The following is an 18587-nucleotide window of genomic DNA, read 5'->3' as shown; positions in this document are numbered from 1 at the left end:
TGCGTCTTATTTATTTCACTTAGCATCAAGTTATTAAGGTGCATCTATTTCCCTAAAAATGATTCTTTATGGCAGAATAGCACTCCACAGTGTGTATATACATTTTCCTTATTCATTTCCTATTGCTGCTTCCAAGAGTTAGCTATAATGAATTCTACTGCTATAAACTTACGTGTGCAGGTTATCACTACAATGTGATGTCTTCAATGCTGCCGTGATAATACTGGATAGAGAATGACTGGGTCAAATGGACTTTCTAGCTTTAGTTTTTGTGAGGAATCTTCATACTAATATTCCATTGTGGGTGTACTAGTTTATATCCCCACCAACAATATAGACAGGTTCCTTTTTCCCCATAGCCTTACTGGCATTTGTTACTATTTTATTTCTTAACAATAACCATTCTTTCTGGGGTAAGATGGAGTTGTGGTGTTTTAATCTGCATCTCTAGTGACATCTATACTGAATACTCCTCCATGGATTTACTGGCCATTTATACCACTTCTGTGAAGTGTCTATTTATTTCACTTGCCTATTTTTTGGCCAAATTTTTTATTGTAGAGTAGTCTAATTTTTCCCTTTATATATTCTAAATACTAGTCATCTGAGGAATAGCCAGCAAAAATATTTTCCCGTTGTCTTCATTTTGTTGGCTAGAATACTTTTTAAAGATAACAGATGAGAATACATTCTAATTCAAGCTAAATTTATTGAATTTTATGTGCCAGGTATTTTCACTCATGTCATAAATAATTTAACTTTATTTGATATATATATATCAACCTAATGGGATAAATATTAAATTTCTATTTAATTTTAAAAGAAAAACTTTTTAATTTCATTCAACTGTTAAATGCTGGACTTTGGATATAAATATAGATCTCCTGAATGAAAAACCCACACTCTAAAGCTCCAACACTTTTACATAAACCAGGAAAGATTAGAGGAACAAAAGATAACTAAATCCACCTTCTACTTTAAGTATATATACTTAATACTGATAGTTCAAGTATAACTACTCTCAGCCTGATCTTGCCAAATGAGTCACAAGAATTTTAGTATTTATTAATGTGAATTTATTCATGTGCTCTAATGATTTTTCTAGATTTCCTTTTATTTATTTCTTGAGATGCAGTAACAAAACCTGGTTTTCCAATCTGGCTACCATATCATTTTTCTGGAAAAAAAAAAGATTATGCTGTGTTTAATTTATAATATTTTTCTTCACAATATCCAAGATTTATCCAGGTTTCTATTTTGGTCATTTGCATGTAGGAACCTCTAAAGTAATTCTACCTAGTCTAGATAATATGTAGGAGTTAAACTTTATTGTCTGTGTTTTAAATAAGAAAGAAAAGGGTAAATAGAAATTTTTTTGCCATTTTCCTTACTTACATACCTTTGGTATCTTCTATATGCTAGCCATTCTATATTAACATCTACTATCTGAAAATGTTTGGGCTTTTTATTCCGATGAATAAGTTTCTACATACATTCATTACCTCTTCAAATCAAAACAGAAGTGATTTGGGGCTGGGGATTTAGCTCAGTGGCATAAGCACCTGTTTTGCAAGCAGGCGGTCGTCAGTTCGATCCTCAGTACCGATTTAAAAAAAAAAAGTGATTTGTTTTAGAACTAATCCCTAAAGAAACCTCTGTTACCACTACTCTGCCTAAAAAAGAGACAAAACAAATAATTGCCTGATAATCAATCTTGTGACTAATCTTATCTGCACTGGGCTCTGAATCAGTGCTGTAAAATCAGAAACCTTTGCTCACTTCTGTAACAAATGTTCAATACTAGTATCTAATGTACAAATATATCTAATAATAAAACTTCTTAAGCACACTTAATAATAAAGTGGTCATACAGTTTCCTTAGTCAAATTTCAACTACTGAACACTACTTAGAACATGTCCAGTATATCATGATTCAAAATGTTTTAAATAGCATATATTTTTTAGTAAGTGAAGAAAATTGCTGCATCAACAGACATAGACATAACAGAAGCCCAAAATAAAGCAGAGTCTCAATATCAGCTTCTGGCCTCAATGACAAAATGGCAAAGTTCAAAAATATACTGAATATCTTTGAGGCATGATATGCCAAATGCTTTCAGGCACTGGAGAATGCAAAGCTGGATTATAAATTACAAGAGTCTTAAATTTACAGAATGTAATCACCCTTTACAGGTGAGATATTCTGTTTATTATATGTAGGAGCATTTCAATTTAAATTAAACTTTTGAATGTTTTGGTGATTGCTGCAATAAGTATACAACAAGAGAAAGAGAGAAGAACATTTCATCATGTGCAGCATAATATGAATTTCTGATAGAAATATTTTCAAGAAAATGAAATCACTGAATTAAAATTTCCTTTAATATTGATGCCCTGTATCATTCAAAAAAATACCTAGACATAAAATTACAGATTGGCATCCATTTAAAACATAATACTTAGCATACTGATTATATTCACTCAGCAAAAAAATCATAAAAATGTTAAACATAAATCAAAAGTATATAATATCAGTACCTTGCAATGGAAACATAATAATTTAAACTAAATGAATATATCTTTAATATTTTGAGCATAATTTCACCTGTGAAATTGAGCTACATTATAAATGACTATAGTGGCTAAAAACTTGTCTATCTCTAGAAAGTTAAGTAAGATAGAGGAATAATAGAAAGCTCAATGAAGATTAAAATTTTTAAATCTTTCATCCTGAAATCTTGAAATACATATTTTAAAATTTGAATTCTCAAGAAATCAAATGTGAAAAATAGGCTTGAAAGTCACCTATCAACCCCTGTTTGTCTCTCCTTTTCAGCCACAGCAAGGGGTACCATATATTTTACCCTAAACAAAGATGTTCACAGTAAGAAAAGCTTGAATGACAGTAGTATACTCTCACTGAAAACATGAATTTTTTTCTTTAATGCAAGAATAAACTCTCCAGTCTTTGATTTTGTCTTTTAGGGAGCATGTTTGACCACAAGAGACATGTACTAAGAAAATCCCCAGTACTAGATAGGCTGAGACAGGAGGTCACTTGGAGTTCAAGGCCAGTCCGAGCTAAATAGTGAATTCAAGGCCAGCCTGAACTACAATGTGGGACTCTATCTCAAAAAAGCAAACAAATAAAAAATCTTAAATGCTAAAAGGAAAATGTCTATATAAGAGAATAATTATGCTATGTCATTTGACAATAAATTTTTTCTCCCTACTAACAGCTTTTAAAACATTCTCCCTACTAAAAGCTTTATTTATATACAATTATATATCAAGAAAAAATCACAAATAAATAAAGCACACTTTTCCAAAGATAACCTTGATGATTTGTTTGGGTTTTGTTTTGTTTTGTTTTGTTTTGTTTTGTTTGCAGTACTGGCAATTAAGCTCAGAGCCTTTGCACTGAGCAGTATCGCCCACACGAGTTTTTTCATTTTTAAACAGGGTCTCGCTAAAATGTTAGGTTGCCCAGTCTGGGTAACTTATAATCCTCCCGCCTTAGCGTCCCACAATTCTGGGATAACAGTCATGGGCCACTACACTCATCTGATATTTAGTTTTTTTTAAATCAATAAAATAATACTACATATGTCAAGCCTATATTATTGTCCACTGTAACACAATATAATAAATAGTAAAGGAAGAGCACATAAAGGGTCAGGGAAACATACATAATTGGGAACTTAAATATTCATCAAATTATAATTAGTAATAGCCATTTTTGGCAATAACGTATCCACCGTAACAAATTTTCAACACTATACTACATGGAGTTAACAGAACGACGTAGTAGAAGCAGTTAAGTCCAACAAAATTATACATTCATATTTATCTTTCAATCTGCACATCAAATAACAATGTTTGATGACACAGAAATCTTCATGGAAATATCCCTGGAAAACTTTCTGTTGATGGACTACTGAAACTGCACCTCACAGAATTATGAAAACTTCAAAAATCAACATCTTGGAAACTAAAAGAAATAAAGCTGTAGATAATACTGGGTTTGTTCTTAATGTTTTAAAGACTTAGACATGAGGGATCATATTTTTTGTAACCATATGGATTCCCATTTCTTCTAGAATTCTGTACTATCTATACAATAATTTTGAAGTAGATGACTACCAAATTCCCTCCAATTCTAAAGTAATGCATTCTTATAACCTTTGGAATATCAGAAGTTTCCAACACACAAATGAGTTTATTTGCAAAAGTTCTTCAAATTTAGGATACACCTTCCCATAAAAACATTGATAACAATAGTGGTTAGAATCTTAAGCTAGTCCATTCATAGCTGAGTATTAAATTATAATATTCTAGTTTCTATAAGAAAATATGCATTTGGCTTTATCTGGGGATCTCAATAACAAACTGTCCCCTTCTGACACTCAAAGCTCCACAATCATACACAGGAAGAGTATTTCACTAGTGCTGGAAGCCACAGTTCCAAGTGCTAAGCACGAGACATTCACAAACCTTCACCTACTACATCTGCAACTAGAACTTTAAGGCCACACCCTTGCATCTTATGCACTGAACTTTCATTAGTAAAGCTACATACATAGTACTAATAACCACGTAATTGCTAAAATAGGGAAAGCTTTCTGCAGAAATTTTAAACTGAATATTTACTAGTTAGGGACTATCTTCAATCTAAACTTCAATCAGAGATATATCAATGAATGTTTTAATAATACAGTAATTTCACAATGATGGAATTTGACCTGCATATTGAAAGACAATCAGTCATTGGATTTTTTAAATTTGAAATGCTAGTGTTGACTCACTGAAAATATCATCACTAGAATCTTGTACATAGTTTTTTAAAAAAAAAACATATTTTAAGCATTGAAAACATCCAGCAAATGATGGCTTATTTAAATTTATCTGTAAAATTCATAAAATTCTTGAGCTGGCAGACTACTCTTCAGGTAAATCCAGGGCAAATGTAGCTAAAGAAAGAAGTTATTATTTACTCCTATGCCCCAAGAGTCAAATAAGCAAAACTGCTTATTCCTTCTTTTTCGTTTTTGAAACCTGATCGCTATTTATTTACTTTTCCACAAATGCAACAGTTGAGGATAACTGAAATCCAGGCATTGGTTGTAATCTATGCTTTCACAGTTGCAAAAACTGACATGTTATAATTGAAGAAATCATTTATTTCATCATACAGGAGCCTGGTAGACAAGCCTATAAAAGCAACAATTCTACCTGAAAATTGTATTATGAATCAGTCATCTGTTAATATCTTCTTTTCTTAAAATACTTGGTTAAATAGATTTTTTTTATTTCTTTTGCCTAGGACCTGATCCAAAAATATTTCAACTTCGGCAATTTAACTTTGCAAATGGTATTTTCCATCCTGCTAGTACATTGTTATTCTCCAGATCACCTTCACATTAGCAGACCACTATCAGTTGTGAAAACACAACAGGTGAGTCGTCTCAAAGTTCACACTAGCTGTGTTCACAGATCCAGATGCAAGATTTTCGTTATCTTTAATAAAAACAGAAGCTAGTAATAAAAACGCATCGTTGATAAAACATCTCTTTGCCATTCATATATAATAACTTCACAGAGCAGAATGCACCATTTCCAAATTCTGCTATAGTAGCATGTTTATTTCATAGTGTTAGTTATAAAAATAATGGTATAAATCATGATTTCACAAATTTCTATAGCAAATGTTTGAACTGTTAAACTGTCAGTTCACAAAAATGTCCCAGAACAAACCTATTTTACAGAATTTAGCAAGATAAGTACTTTAATCAATAATGTGACTAAGTATTTTAAATAACTCCACTTATTAATGAAATAGCAAATCAAGATTACTTCAGAATTAGTTATACAGCTCTATTTAATTTCTGTTGAGCTAACACGGAAATATTATTCAATACTAATATAGCATGAATAAAAACATTTCCAATGTACCAAATGCTCTGCACCATTAGAATTTGAAAGTTTGTTCAACAAACAGATTTTTGAAAGTTTGTTCAACAAACAGATTTTTGATGACTATGATCAATGTAGTGGGCCGTTTTCTTTTCCAGCCTCAGAGACCAGTAATTGGCAAATTATAGTCAAAAGTTACATTACTCATAGTTTGTCTACTAACTCCACTTATGAAAAATACAGTACTCTTTCTAAATCAAGAACAGTTCTCTCTCTCTCTTTCTTTCTCTTTCTCTAAATTAAAAGTTTTTAATTACATAGATAGAAATATTAATTGGGCAGCTACTAATATACTAGGCAATTTACATTATTAAGACACCATATCTGAAATGACATTTCTTTCAGTGGGCTGTTCCTCCTTATTAACCTTGGAAGTGAATTTAACCAACCAATATTAAATGAATAAACAACTTTCTAGGAATACATTTACCATGTAGAATAATATTTACTCCAATGTTTTTGTTCAAGTTTAACTGCAATATAATTTTAGAGCTTAATGATATCAACAATTTGTGCCTTTATTTAAAAGGTATATGGAAATTATGTAGGCCTTTTTGTCTCTAAAGTAGTAAAAATATTAGCTTCATTTCCTTTCAGTCTTTAGTATTAATACTCCCAATGATGACATAATAGATCTAAGAGGAAAAAGTTTGCTAGCTAATAAACAGAACCAGAATTCTTTACGGAGGTTAATATTCCTAGCCCAAATTCCAGGCTCAGTCTTCAAAGATTTTCAAAATTGGCACATCAAGACATAACTGATATTAAATTAGATAAACATTTCATACCCTCAAATGTCATGATATGATCCCTTCAAGTTTCTTCACATAATAATACAAAAAATGATTGTTATTAAGGTAATAATGGTTCACACATACAATAACACTTAGTACATGCCAGGTACTTTTCTATACCCTAGATAGAGAGTGGGTGAATGGACAGATAGATAGATAGATTCCCTTAATACTTCCAACAACTTTATTATTGTTGTCTTCTTTTAGAAATGAGGAAATTGGACTTCCAGGAGAACATGGCAGACAGATAGCAGCAGCTATGGAGGCTCTCTAAAGACCCAGCATAGAATTCAGGAATGGTGCTGAGTAAGGAATCATAAGCAAGAGGAGATATGCCCCGGTGACTCAAAAACAAACTGGGCTGAGAGAAACCAACTGGGAATGCAATCCTGGTGCTATAACAGGAACAGATAAAGCCTCAGCTGGGAAGCTGGAGACTGCGCCATTGGAAGCCGCGATTTGGGTTTCCCGCCATGCGGCGGCTGCATCTGCATCGGCTCGGCAGGGAGACAGAAGCGCGGAAGCTCTGAGAACGGGAATCGAAATCGGTGAATGGAGTTGAGAGCAGGACGGGCGGGGAGCCGTGCATTCACCTCCGGTGAGTGAGGGAAAACTGGGACTCTGCCACGGTCTAGGAGACTCTAACAGAGGACATTCTGGGACCCGGCAGACTTGCGGGAACAGGGCGCTGCAGTGACTTCAGTCACCAATACCCGTCTCAAGCGGGATTGGTGAGCAGTGCCTAATCCATGTGACGCTGCTGGCTGAGACCCAGTCAGCTAGCACAGCCCAGGTCCCAGCGCCTGAAGGTGACCTGGAGGGGCGGGCCCCGCATAGGTGCCTGGTCTGCAACTTCCTGGTGTGCTGCGGTGGGCGGGAACACCTAGCCGGGCAATTCAATCAGACTGTGGCTGACAGGGAAGGAAGCTGGGCCTCCTATATATGCTTGCATATATAAGGAACACAGAATATGGGAAGAGGCAGCAACAAGAAAGGGTCCTCGGCCCCCAATCCTGAAAAAGAGGCAAAAGCAGAAACAGCACCAATAGACATAAAGCGCTACCTCGAGAGCCTCATAGTCAAGTTCAGGAATGAAGTTATTAATGACCTGAAGCTAGACATAAGCAGAATAATTAGAGAAATGCTAAGCACCTCCCAAGAAAAAATAGATGGTGGAATGGAAGAACAGAAAAAGAGGGGAGAATTGTTTAATGGAGAAAATAGAGAAAGCATAGAATACATGAAGCAGGTTCAAAGAGATTACCAAGAAACTAAAAAGTCTATCGAAAACTGGCATAACAGCTTGAAAGAAACTAAGGACAGATTATCTGAACTGGAGGGCAGATTTGTAATATGGGAGCATGAAATGAAAAACTTCTTAAAAGTAACAAAGAAACAAACAGCAATAATACAAAGACTAGAAGATGATAAGAGGGTCTATAACTTAAGAATTAAGAACATAAAAGAAGAAGTAGGGACACAAACAAATGAACTACAAAAGATACTCACAGAAATAATCCAGGAGAATTTTCCTAATTTAGCAAAAGGCAAAGATACTCAGTTGTTTGAAGCATACAGGACCCCAGCCACCTACAACCTAAACAGAGCAACACCCAGGCATATAATAATTAAAATTCCAGAAATCCAATACAAGAACAGAATACTAAAAGCCATCAGAGACAAGAAACAGATCACTTACAAGGGAACACCCATCAAAATTACAGCAGACTTCTCGGCACAAACCATCAAATCACGAAGAGCGTGAGGGGAAATAATTCAAGCTTTGAAAGATAATAATCTCCAGCCAAGATTGATATATCCTGCACAACTATCCCTGGAAATTGATGGAAAAACAAGGTGCTTCCAGGATAAAGAGGAACTAGGGGAATATGCAATCATCAATTCAACTCTACAGAGAATACTGCAAGATATTCTAAAAAATAAAAATATGAAGAATCCAGAAGTAGCGGCAGAGAGGCCAATGAATGGAGCAGAAAACAAAAATGAAGAAGACAAAGTGACAACTAATGACAGAAAAAGAGCTCAACAGAAATGAGGCAGAGAAGATTGGATGATAGGAACAGCTATTTTGGAGAAAATGATGTCTTAAGAGGTAATACTGATTTAGTATCATCTTGTTTTGAAGTCTCATCAAGCTTTTGTTCTTCTGTCTCCATTGGTCTAAACAGGTGGTATCTTGTTGGATTTTATTATATATGATAGTATAAGCAAAACCTTTTATAGACAAGGAGATTATACAGAAACCATTGTTCATTTTCTGTTAGTCGATTCTAAATACCCTGTAATACTGTCATTCTCTTAAATGGTTTTACATTGTTTTGATATATTTGATACTACAGTATACGAAGTTATACCCAAAGATTTCAAGAAAAGAGACAATGTGGTAACTACTTTTATGTTGGGATAATCTTGTGGTGAAACACTATTTTGCTTAAATGGTTATGTTTTGATCTGTGCTGATTTGCTGTTATGCCCTCTTTTATCTCAATCTCTACTCCATTATTTACTTTTTTTATCCTTTTAATTAAGGAAAAAATAAATTTAAAAATAGCAGGATATATTATAGTAACCCACTTTGACTTTCCTTTATCTTGATTTAAAGCCCTGTATTGCTCTCACCATCTTGTTTTGACTGATGTCCCTCTATTCTGTTTTGCTTGATAGTACCAGGTTCGAAAGTTAGGCAACAGCTGTGAAGATAGTGGGATTCATTATGATGCCCATTCTGGTTGACTATTATCTACTTTTAAAGACCTATAATGTCTCCAATGTTTTGGTTTTGTTGGTTTTGTTCTTTACTGTTTTGTTCAATTTTATTATAACTAATGATATAGGCAATTCTATTAGAGATAGCGGGAGGCATTATGGTAACCATTGTTGATCACCTAGTATTATGCTTTTACATTATCTATTATGTCCACCCTTCTGATTTGACTGACTGTTCTATTATGTCACATTTGGTTCTACTCTCTTTCAAAAAAGTAATAAGAACTGTGGGAGCAACAAAACCCAAAATGTGTAATTGTCATTGTACAAAAGAGAGGAAAAGAAAGTGCTCTAAACGATATAACTGCATGTATATTTAAGTGTATGACATAGATAATGATATTACTGAGTTTTGTTGAATCATTGAACAGAACTGTTTGCAGTCTCACTGTTGGAATGTCCACTTTATAAGCTTTAATTTTGTAACTTGAACAATTATTTCTAAAATGACAAAATGTAATCCATTAACTAGTGATTTCCTACTGCTAATTTCTTTCTGTAAATCTGTATAACTTGTACCCTTTCTCTGCTTTTTTTTTCTTTTTCTCCTTAAATAAAATTTAAAAAAAAAGAAAAGAAATGAGGAAATTGAAACATAGACATTAAGGTCATATTTCCTCTTTCATATGCCAGAAAAATCTTTCATCTACTCCATTAGAATTATAAGCTGTTAATGTTGAATTTTTAAAGTTCTTAACATTATGGATATTTACTGTGTTATTAGGGTAGCATTTACTTGAAAATGGCATAACATTATCATTAATAACTAGCTAACATTAAGGAGTATGCAACTTCTAAAATAAACCTATTAAAGAAAGGGATGCTCAAATTCATCCTGGCACTACACAAGAACTAAGATATTCTCCTATTTAGTTAACACCAGTGAAAGTTCAATTTGACTCTTTGATGCAGTGATTCACTTCTCCTCCTGACCACAAAGTAACAAGAACTGGACTTACCTTCATACCTTTAAAAACTAGAAAGCTATACCAGGTAGGAGAAAATAAGGTTTTGGGAAACTGAACAATAGGTAGTGTAGGACTGTAACCCCTAAGAAACGTAAAATAAATACGGTGAGCCCACAGTTGCTTCTGAAGTCTTCAGGACACTGAACAGACAGTGTGAGTCTCAAACAAAACCTACACCCAGCTGAGTAGAGAGAGCAAATACTGAAGACTGGAAAAACCAAGATTAGAATTGTTAGGGGAAAGTTCTAAATCTAGGACAGCTGCACAGGGAAAGCACCTCAGAGGTCTCTGTGATTGGCTGAATTGATATCTGTACAAAAGCTAAAGAAAATTATCTTCATCTATAAAAACAAAGTTTAAAAATCACTAAGTTGCTGGGGATTTAGTTCAGTGGCGTAAGCACTCGCCTAGCAAGAGAGAGGTTGTGAGTTCGATCCCCGGTACCAAAATAAAAAATAAAAATCAGTAAGTTTAAAAAAGTATGACTCTAACATACAACTAAAAATACTTCATGTTTCCACGAACTACACCAAAAAGACCTCAAAATACTTACACTTTGAGGAAAGTCAGGAGAAAGTACACACTGCCTCACTAAGAAAGCATAAAGGGAAGCCTCACTAATCAATTCCAAGTAATTTAACAATGTGTCAGCATTATTCACAGGAAGAAAATAAAATGTAGTACTTAATATCATAAAATTTACAGCACTCATCATCCAATCAGAAGGTTTAATGGAGTACTGCTGAAAGAAATTCACGAAGATCTAAATAGAAAGACAAATGGAAGATTTCATATTAAGACAACGATATTTCTTAAATGGATCTACAGATTCAACACAATTCCTACCAAAACTAAATGGCCATGATTATAGATAACAATAATGTACCATACACTTCAAAAAGCTAGAACAAAGGATTATTAAACGTTTCACCATAAAGAAATAGCAAATGTTTGAGGAGATAAATACGTTTCACATGATTTAAACATTGTACACTGTATACATGTAATGAAACATTATATGGTACCCCACTAATATGTACAATTTTTATTTTTTATGTATAAGTTAAAATAAATGTTATAAAAGCCAATGGGCATTTTTAAAGAAATGAAAAGACTCACTAAAATTCATATGAAATTTCAAAGAGCCCTGAGTGGCACAAATAATCCTGAAAAAGACCTAATCTGGAAGACTGACACTTGATCATTTAAAAATTACCACAAATTTACAATAATCAAAACAGAGTGGTACTAGCACAAAGACAGATACAGAGATGGAGGGAATAGAAGAGTCCAGAAATAAACTCAAGAATCTACAACTGATTTTTTAACAGGAATTAACAGAATATTCAATGAAGAAAGACTAGTTTCTTCAACAACTTCTAAGAAACCTGGCCATACATTTGCAAAAGATCTTTACCTCACATTGTATTTAAAAAACTAATTCAAAATATATCTAAGTGAGCTGGGGATTTAGCTCAGTGCCATAAGTGCCTGCCGCACAGTTGTGAGTTCGATCCCTGATACAGCAAAATAGATAGATAGATAGATAGATAGATAGATAGATAGATAGATAAATAGAGAGATAGTACTAAGTACTAAGCACAAGAATTAATTAACTGCAGAAATCTAGAAGAAAGCATATGAGAAAATCATGACCTTACATTTGCAATGATTTCTTAGATGTAACACCAAAGCACAAGTAACAAAAGAAAAATAGCTACAGTGGATGTCTTAAAAACTTAAAATTTTCATGTATCAAATGACACTATTCTTAAGGTAAAAAAAAAAAAATCCCACAGAACATAGAAAATATTTGCAAATCAAGTACTTAATAACTGCCTATAAATACATCAAGAACTCTTAGAATTCAACGGTGAAAAAACAAAAAACAATTTAAATGACAAAAGACAATACAATTTTAAAATAGACAATAGTCATTTCCCAAACAAAATATACAGATGGCAGAAAGATACCTAACATCTTAGGAAAATATAAGTAAAAACTCCTAATGTATCCATTAGGATAGCAATTGGAACCTCATGCATTACTGGTGAAATGCAAAAGATACACCTCTTTGGGAAACAAGTCTACGTATCCTCAAGAAATTAAACATGAAATTACAGCAAGCTACTTCTTGGTATTTTATCAAAGAATCAAAAATAAGTGTTCAAACAAAACTTACACATAAATGTTCAAGACAGTATTGTTTATAGTAATTAAAAGGAATAATACATAACCTATTTCTGTCAGCAGATGACTACCTAAGTAAAACTGAAGTATAGCTATGTAATACAATACTATTTATTTATAAAAATAACATGCTGATACATGCTACAATGTCAATGAGCCTAGAAATCATACCAAAGGCAAAAAAAATCTAGAAACAAAGGTCACACATTTACATAATTCCATTTATATGAAATATTCAATGGGTAAACCAATAGCGAGAGAAGGATCAGGTTTTTTCCAGTAGCCAAAGAAAATGAAAAATGAAGTGATTTCTTTAAAAGTGCAGGTATGGAGGCTTTGCTTTATTTAGTTTTGAGAGGTTTTTTTGCTTTTGTAAATCAGAAAATCCACTTTTATTGGACAGTTTTTATATTTTGTCAAGGTACCATTAATTAACATGGTAATCTAGAATTTGTCTCTGAGAAAAAGTAATATGAGTCATCTTACTATATTTTCTTAACTCAGCAAAGTAGGATCATGTGCTAAAGCACATGCAAGTTATTTTTATTATGATTCTTAAATGGGAATTGAACACTACAAAAGCAAATAAAAACAATAATTTAAGCTAGTATGGTGGTGCACACCGGTGGTACCAGCACTCAGGAAGCTGAGGCTGAGGTAGAGGGATTACCAGTCCTGACTACCTAATGAATTCAAGGCCAGCATAAACTACATAGTGAGACCCTGTCTCAAAAGGGGAAAAAAATCAACTTAAAACAATCAATTCTTTGAAATTATCTTTGCCTCTTCTTGTGATAGGTTAAGATTGAGACAATGCTTTCACTTACACATTGCTAAAGAGGTAAATCATTGGGATATTGTAAAAGTCTGACTTTTATATTTTTATTAAATTTACTTTTAAAAGATAGCTAGTTAGAAAAGAAGAAAAGTTAATTATTCCCAGAAAAAATTACAACTGTAGTATAAAATGCAAATTTATACTGCAGAATGCTTCATAAATCTTTGATAGTTTTAATTTTAAAACTATCAACAGTACAATTTATTACTTGCTTGGAAATTCCAGAATATATGAATGAATGGTCAATTTGTCATCAGTCGATTGCCATAATATGGCTATCACTATTTGGTAGATAATTTCAAATAGAAAACTAATCATTGAAAAGGGCAAGTAAAAAAGGTTCCAAGTTGGTAGAAGTATGCATCTTTTTTCTTTAAATGAAAACTCATTTCCCATGTCTTTTACTGTAGCTGATTGAAGCACAGAATATGATTAATCACTTTCTCTTATTTTCTTGTCCTCTGCTTCCTCTCCACTTTTTTTCTTGAACTACAAAATTCACTAAGCCAATTTTGTAAATTATTTCCAGGTAAGACAGAATTTTACAAAGAATAACCTTGGGGATAGGTTCGGATAGGATCTTCCTTTCAAAATCTTATCCTCAATTATAGGTTTAAAACAATAATAGAAATTTAGGAATTAATAGAAATAATTTTTAAGCAAAAATTATTGTGTATGTTAGCCAAATGTTGCTTAAAATAAAAGAAAGTAAGCCAAGGAGTTTAGCTATTCAAAAATTACTAAAATCAAATCTGAATACTAACAGTAGTCTTTAGAGTAATCCAATATTCATATTTAATATTGTTTAACTTTCATACATATTTATCACTGGAACTTTATTTGTAGTACAACTGCACTTTTAACAACTATTCATTAAATTTTTGTTTCCTAGCAATAGCCTCTTTATTTGCAGACCCATTCCACACTATTCCTGAAAGGTCTCTTTCATTCTGTAATGCCACCTCTAAACATAGCTCTCTGCCTGAAGAAGCCGATTTTTTGAAAGTTCTGGTGATTGCCCGCCAGTAGGCCATTTACAAATTCTATTAACTACCCTGTGCCTCAGCTAGAGATTTAGTTTCATCTAAATACTATAAGACCTCTTGAGCCATTCCTATATTTAAAGCTTCTCTGAACTCAGTTTGAGAGACAAACTTAATACTGTGTGAGCTAGTCTACTGGCAATGATTTGAGCCAACCTGGTAGCACTATTTCAACTTGGAATTGTACCCATATCTTTGAGGACAAATCTCATCTCACTATCTGAAATCATTACCCTGAAATCATATGGTGTAGTAAATTCTGCTCCTCCTCTCAACACCTGACCTTGAGGTAGCACAACATATGTTAAAGAAGGTCTAATATTTCCTGCTACAGTGTTTTACATAAACACGGATAAGCGCATTCCACCCTCTGATTCTCCCCCAGCATTCAGATCAGATCCTAATGAGAAAGTCATTTGGCCCTATGGACAATGAGTCCTTTTGTTTCTGCCCATTTTTCAAATTCAAAACTTTTTTCCAAAAACTATAGCATCATAACACATAAGAAGACTTTCATGATGCTGGGTTTGCTTGGAGTAAAAATGTCAACATCACTGTCTCCCTTTGACACTCAGTCACCAGGGTACACTAGGAAATTGCTGAAGTGTCCTTTTTACTTCTTTCACCTGGAAGCCGTAAGAATTACAAGTGACACTTGCATTTGGTATAGCTATTTTGTACTGACAGGCAAAGCTGATGTCTTTAAAAGATTTTTTTGCAGGGCTGGGGATTTAGCTCAGCGGCATAAGCGCCTGCCTGCCTGCCTTGTAAAGCAGGCAGTCGTGAGTTCAATCCCCAGTACCAATAAAAAGGAAAAAGACAAAAAAAAAAAAAAAAAAATATATATATATATATATATATATATATATATATATATATATTTTTTCGCAATTTCCATATCCTCTTCCTCTTCCTCTCCTACAGCACTCCTTCATTCACACTTCTACTTTAGTAGTGGTGAAAAGATTGTGCCTGTATAATAATGCCTGTAAAACTATAAATATACCAAATGCCACTGAATTACGCAGTTTAAAATTGCTGAAATGAGCCAAGTGCGGTGTCACATACCTATAATCCTAACATTCTGAGGCTGCAGTGGGATTCAAAGTTTGAGCCCAGCCTGGGCAACTTAGTGACTTGGTATGTAGCTCATTGCAAAGTCCTTGGGTTCAATCCCAAATAGTAAAATTTAAAATTTTCTAATTGCTGAAATGATGAATTTATGTTGCATGAGTAATTTTTTTAAAAATCATAGGCTTACCAAAAAGCAGAATAATATGACTCATGATTAGAAAACAAATCAGTCAATACAGAGAAGACTTGACAGAGATGATTAATAGAAAAGCTAACACATTAAAAACTATCCTCTATATGTTCAAAAATACAGAAAACATCAACATGCTAAGAAGAAAATGTAAGATATAAAAAGACAGATAAAACTTCTATGATGGAAGAAAATAGCAGAAATAAAAAAGCTTATTGGACAGAATTGACAGTAGAACTTGAAGTCTAGCAATAAAATTAGTCAAGCATTACAAATTATTGAAGCACTGAGGAAAAAGAAGAAAATTAACAGACATCAATGTGTCTACAGATGAGTCCCAGAACAGAAGAAAAAGTGAGTGAAGAATATAGTCAAACTGAAATAAAGAATACAGCCAAAGCTTTCTAAATCTGAATAAAACTATAAATGTATTCATCCAAGAACAAGCTATGCAAGCACAAAAACCATGAAGCAACATCTTCAAAATACTGAAGAAATAAAAACTACCACCTTAGAATCCTAAAACTAGCAAAAATATTTTTCTGACATGAAAGAAAAATATCTTTTCAAACAAATAAAAGTATGGATCAAATTCTTCTGTATCAGACCTATACCACATAAAATGATAAAGGAAGTTTCTCATGTAGAAAAAATAATAATACTACATGAAAATCTGGATTTACAAAAAGTATAAATAATGCTGTAAATAACAATCATAAAGGAGACTTTAATGAAAAGTTTCTCTATTTTTAACTTCTACAAAAGATAACTGTGAACAATTGAAGGTCCTTATGCCAAACAAAAGAAAGAAAGAAAGAAAAAAGAAAATAAGCCACAACCACAGCTCAGAGGCCCAGTGCCTGTCTGGGAAGTGCAAGGCCTTGAGTTCAATTCCTGATGCCAAAAAAGGAAAAAAGAAGAAGAAGAGCACTGACCAACCACTCACATCATCATACCCATAAGAATGCAGCCAGAATGCATCACAGACCTAAATACATGATCTAAAAGTTGTAAGAAAAAAATACATTAAAAAAATCTTCCTAGCTTTGAAGAATTCTCTAGGAATATACCATAAAAAGAAAAAAATGAATAACTAAATCTCATCAACTTTAAAAATTTCCACTCTTGGGCCAAGGATATCGCTCAGCGGTACAGCATCTGCTTGGCAAGTGTGAGGCCATGAGATCAATTCCCAGTATCAAAAAAAAAGTTCCCGCTCTTTGAAAGACACTTAAAATGAAGACCTATAATGATATGGTGAGAGGATATACAAGGATACACCCTCATGGCCAAAGTACATAAAATTTCAGCAAGGCACAAGTAGTAAATTGGAGAGATCTATTATAGAACATGGTGAACTACACTTTAAAACAACGTATTCTATGTATACTTGAAAACTGCGAAAAGAGTAGCTTTTAAGTGTTCTCATCACAAACAAGTATGCAAAGTATTGCATATGTTATTCAGACTCAGACATCATATTCCAAAAAAGAAAATGAAAAAAGCCAATTCTGGGAGAAATACTGAATATACAACAGATAAAAGACATATACAAACCTAGAAAAGACTCTCACTATAATAAAAAATAATAACTTTTAAGACATTACCCCAAAGAGACAAAGATGAGCCCAGAAATACAAGCACATGAAAAAATTCTCAGTCATTAGTCATTAAGTAAATAAGATACTATTATGTCTTCCAGAACCACTAAATTTAAAAAATAAAACAAAAATGACAATACTAAATGCTGATGATACTATAGAGCAATGGAACACACAAATTGCTAATGAAAATACAAAATGGTAAAGCCATTTCGGGAAACTACTTGGCATTTTTTTTAAAACAGTAAACATATATTTATTATCCAGCATGCTAATCCCATATCTAGGTAATTACCCAAAAGAAAAGAAAACATACAGCAAAACAAAAGCCCATTTGCAAATCCTTAGAGTGGCTCTACCCATACTCTCCAAAAACTGGAATAAGCTCAAATAATCATCAACTCATTATGAAAAAACAAATTGCCACACATTTATAAAATGGAATTCTGCTCAACAAATCAAAGAAATGAATGGCTGTTACCTACAACACATTGATGAAACTCAGAATCATTACACTAATAAAAGAAATCAAACAATGGTAATGAAGTAGAAGACAGAAACTTATAAAGACAGAATTTGGTTGATCATGTCAGAAACAAAGTGCTATAGAATGACTACCAAGGGGCATAAGAGACTTTACAAATTGATGAAAATACTACACATCTCGAATGTGGTAGTAATTATATAATGTATATATTTGTAAAATTTTCTAAGCCTGTTTACCTAAAAAGTAAATGTGTAAGAGTGAATGTTATTGTATGGGAGTTATACTTCAATAAATCTTTTTTTAAAGGGAAAATGCTTAAAGTAAGTTTGGCCAAAGCAAGGCCTCTGAGTGCAATCAGCTCTGGGACAACTTATTAGTATTGACCCTCAATATCATAATCTTTTAACATTATTGTGAATTTTAGTGATTTTATGACTCAACTATGTGGTACTAAAGGGCAGATTAGTGGGCAAGAACAGAACACAGTGTAGGGAAGGGTACAGTACAGTGCTAACTCAGCCTCCTATGCCTGACACACGCTGTCAAATGGAATCCTGTGTGTATCAGACACTGCACGCACTTATGTGATTTGGCAGGTAAAATGCAATTACTGGTAATTCGATTTTAACCTACTACACACGT

The 18587-nt window shown here is 33.2% G+C and overlaps 1 protein-coding gene and 1 pseudogene across 29 annotated transcripts in view; both read right to left on the bottom strand.

Moving 5' to 3' along the window:
- Sox6 (SRY-box transcription factor 6) overlaps nucleotides 1–18587 on the bottom strand; it is a 559037-nt gene that overhangs the window by 492961 nt on the left and 47489 nt on the right. The gene's annotated exons all lie outside the window — the stretch shown is intronic.
- Nucleotides 8319–15089, bottom strand: LOC111755607 (ethylmalonyl-CoA decarboxylase-like; annotated as a pseudogene).

Source organism: Cavia porcellus, unplaced genomic scaffold, assembly GCF_034190915.1.
Source record: "Cavia porcellus strain 051 isolate PalLab524CR breed Dunkin Hartley unplaced genomic scaffold, mCavPor4.1 scaffold_6, whole genome shotgun sequence".
Classification (NCBI taxonomy): domain Eukaryota; kingdom Metazoa; phylum Chordata; class Mammalia; order Rodentia; family Caviidae; genus Cavia; species Cavia porcellus.
This window is presented reverse-complemented; position numbering and strand designations above follow the sequence as displayed.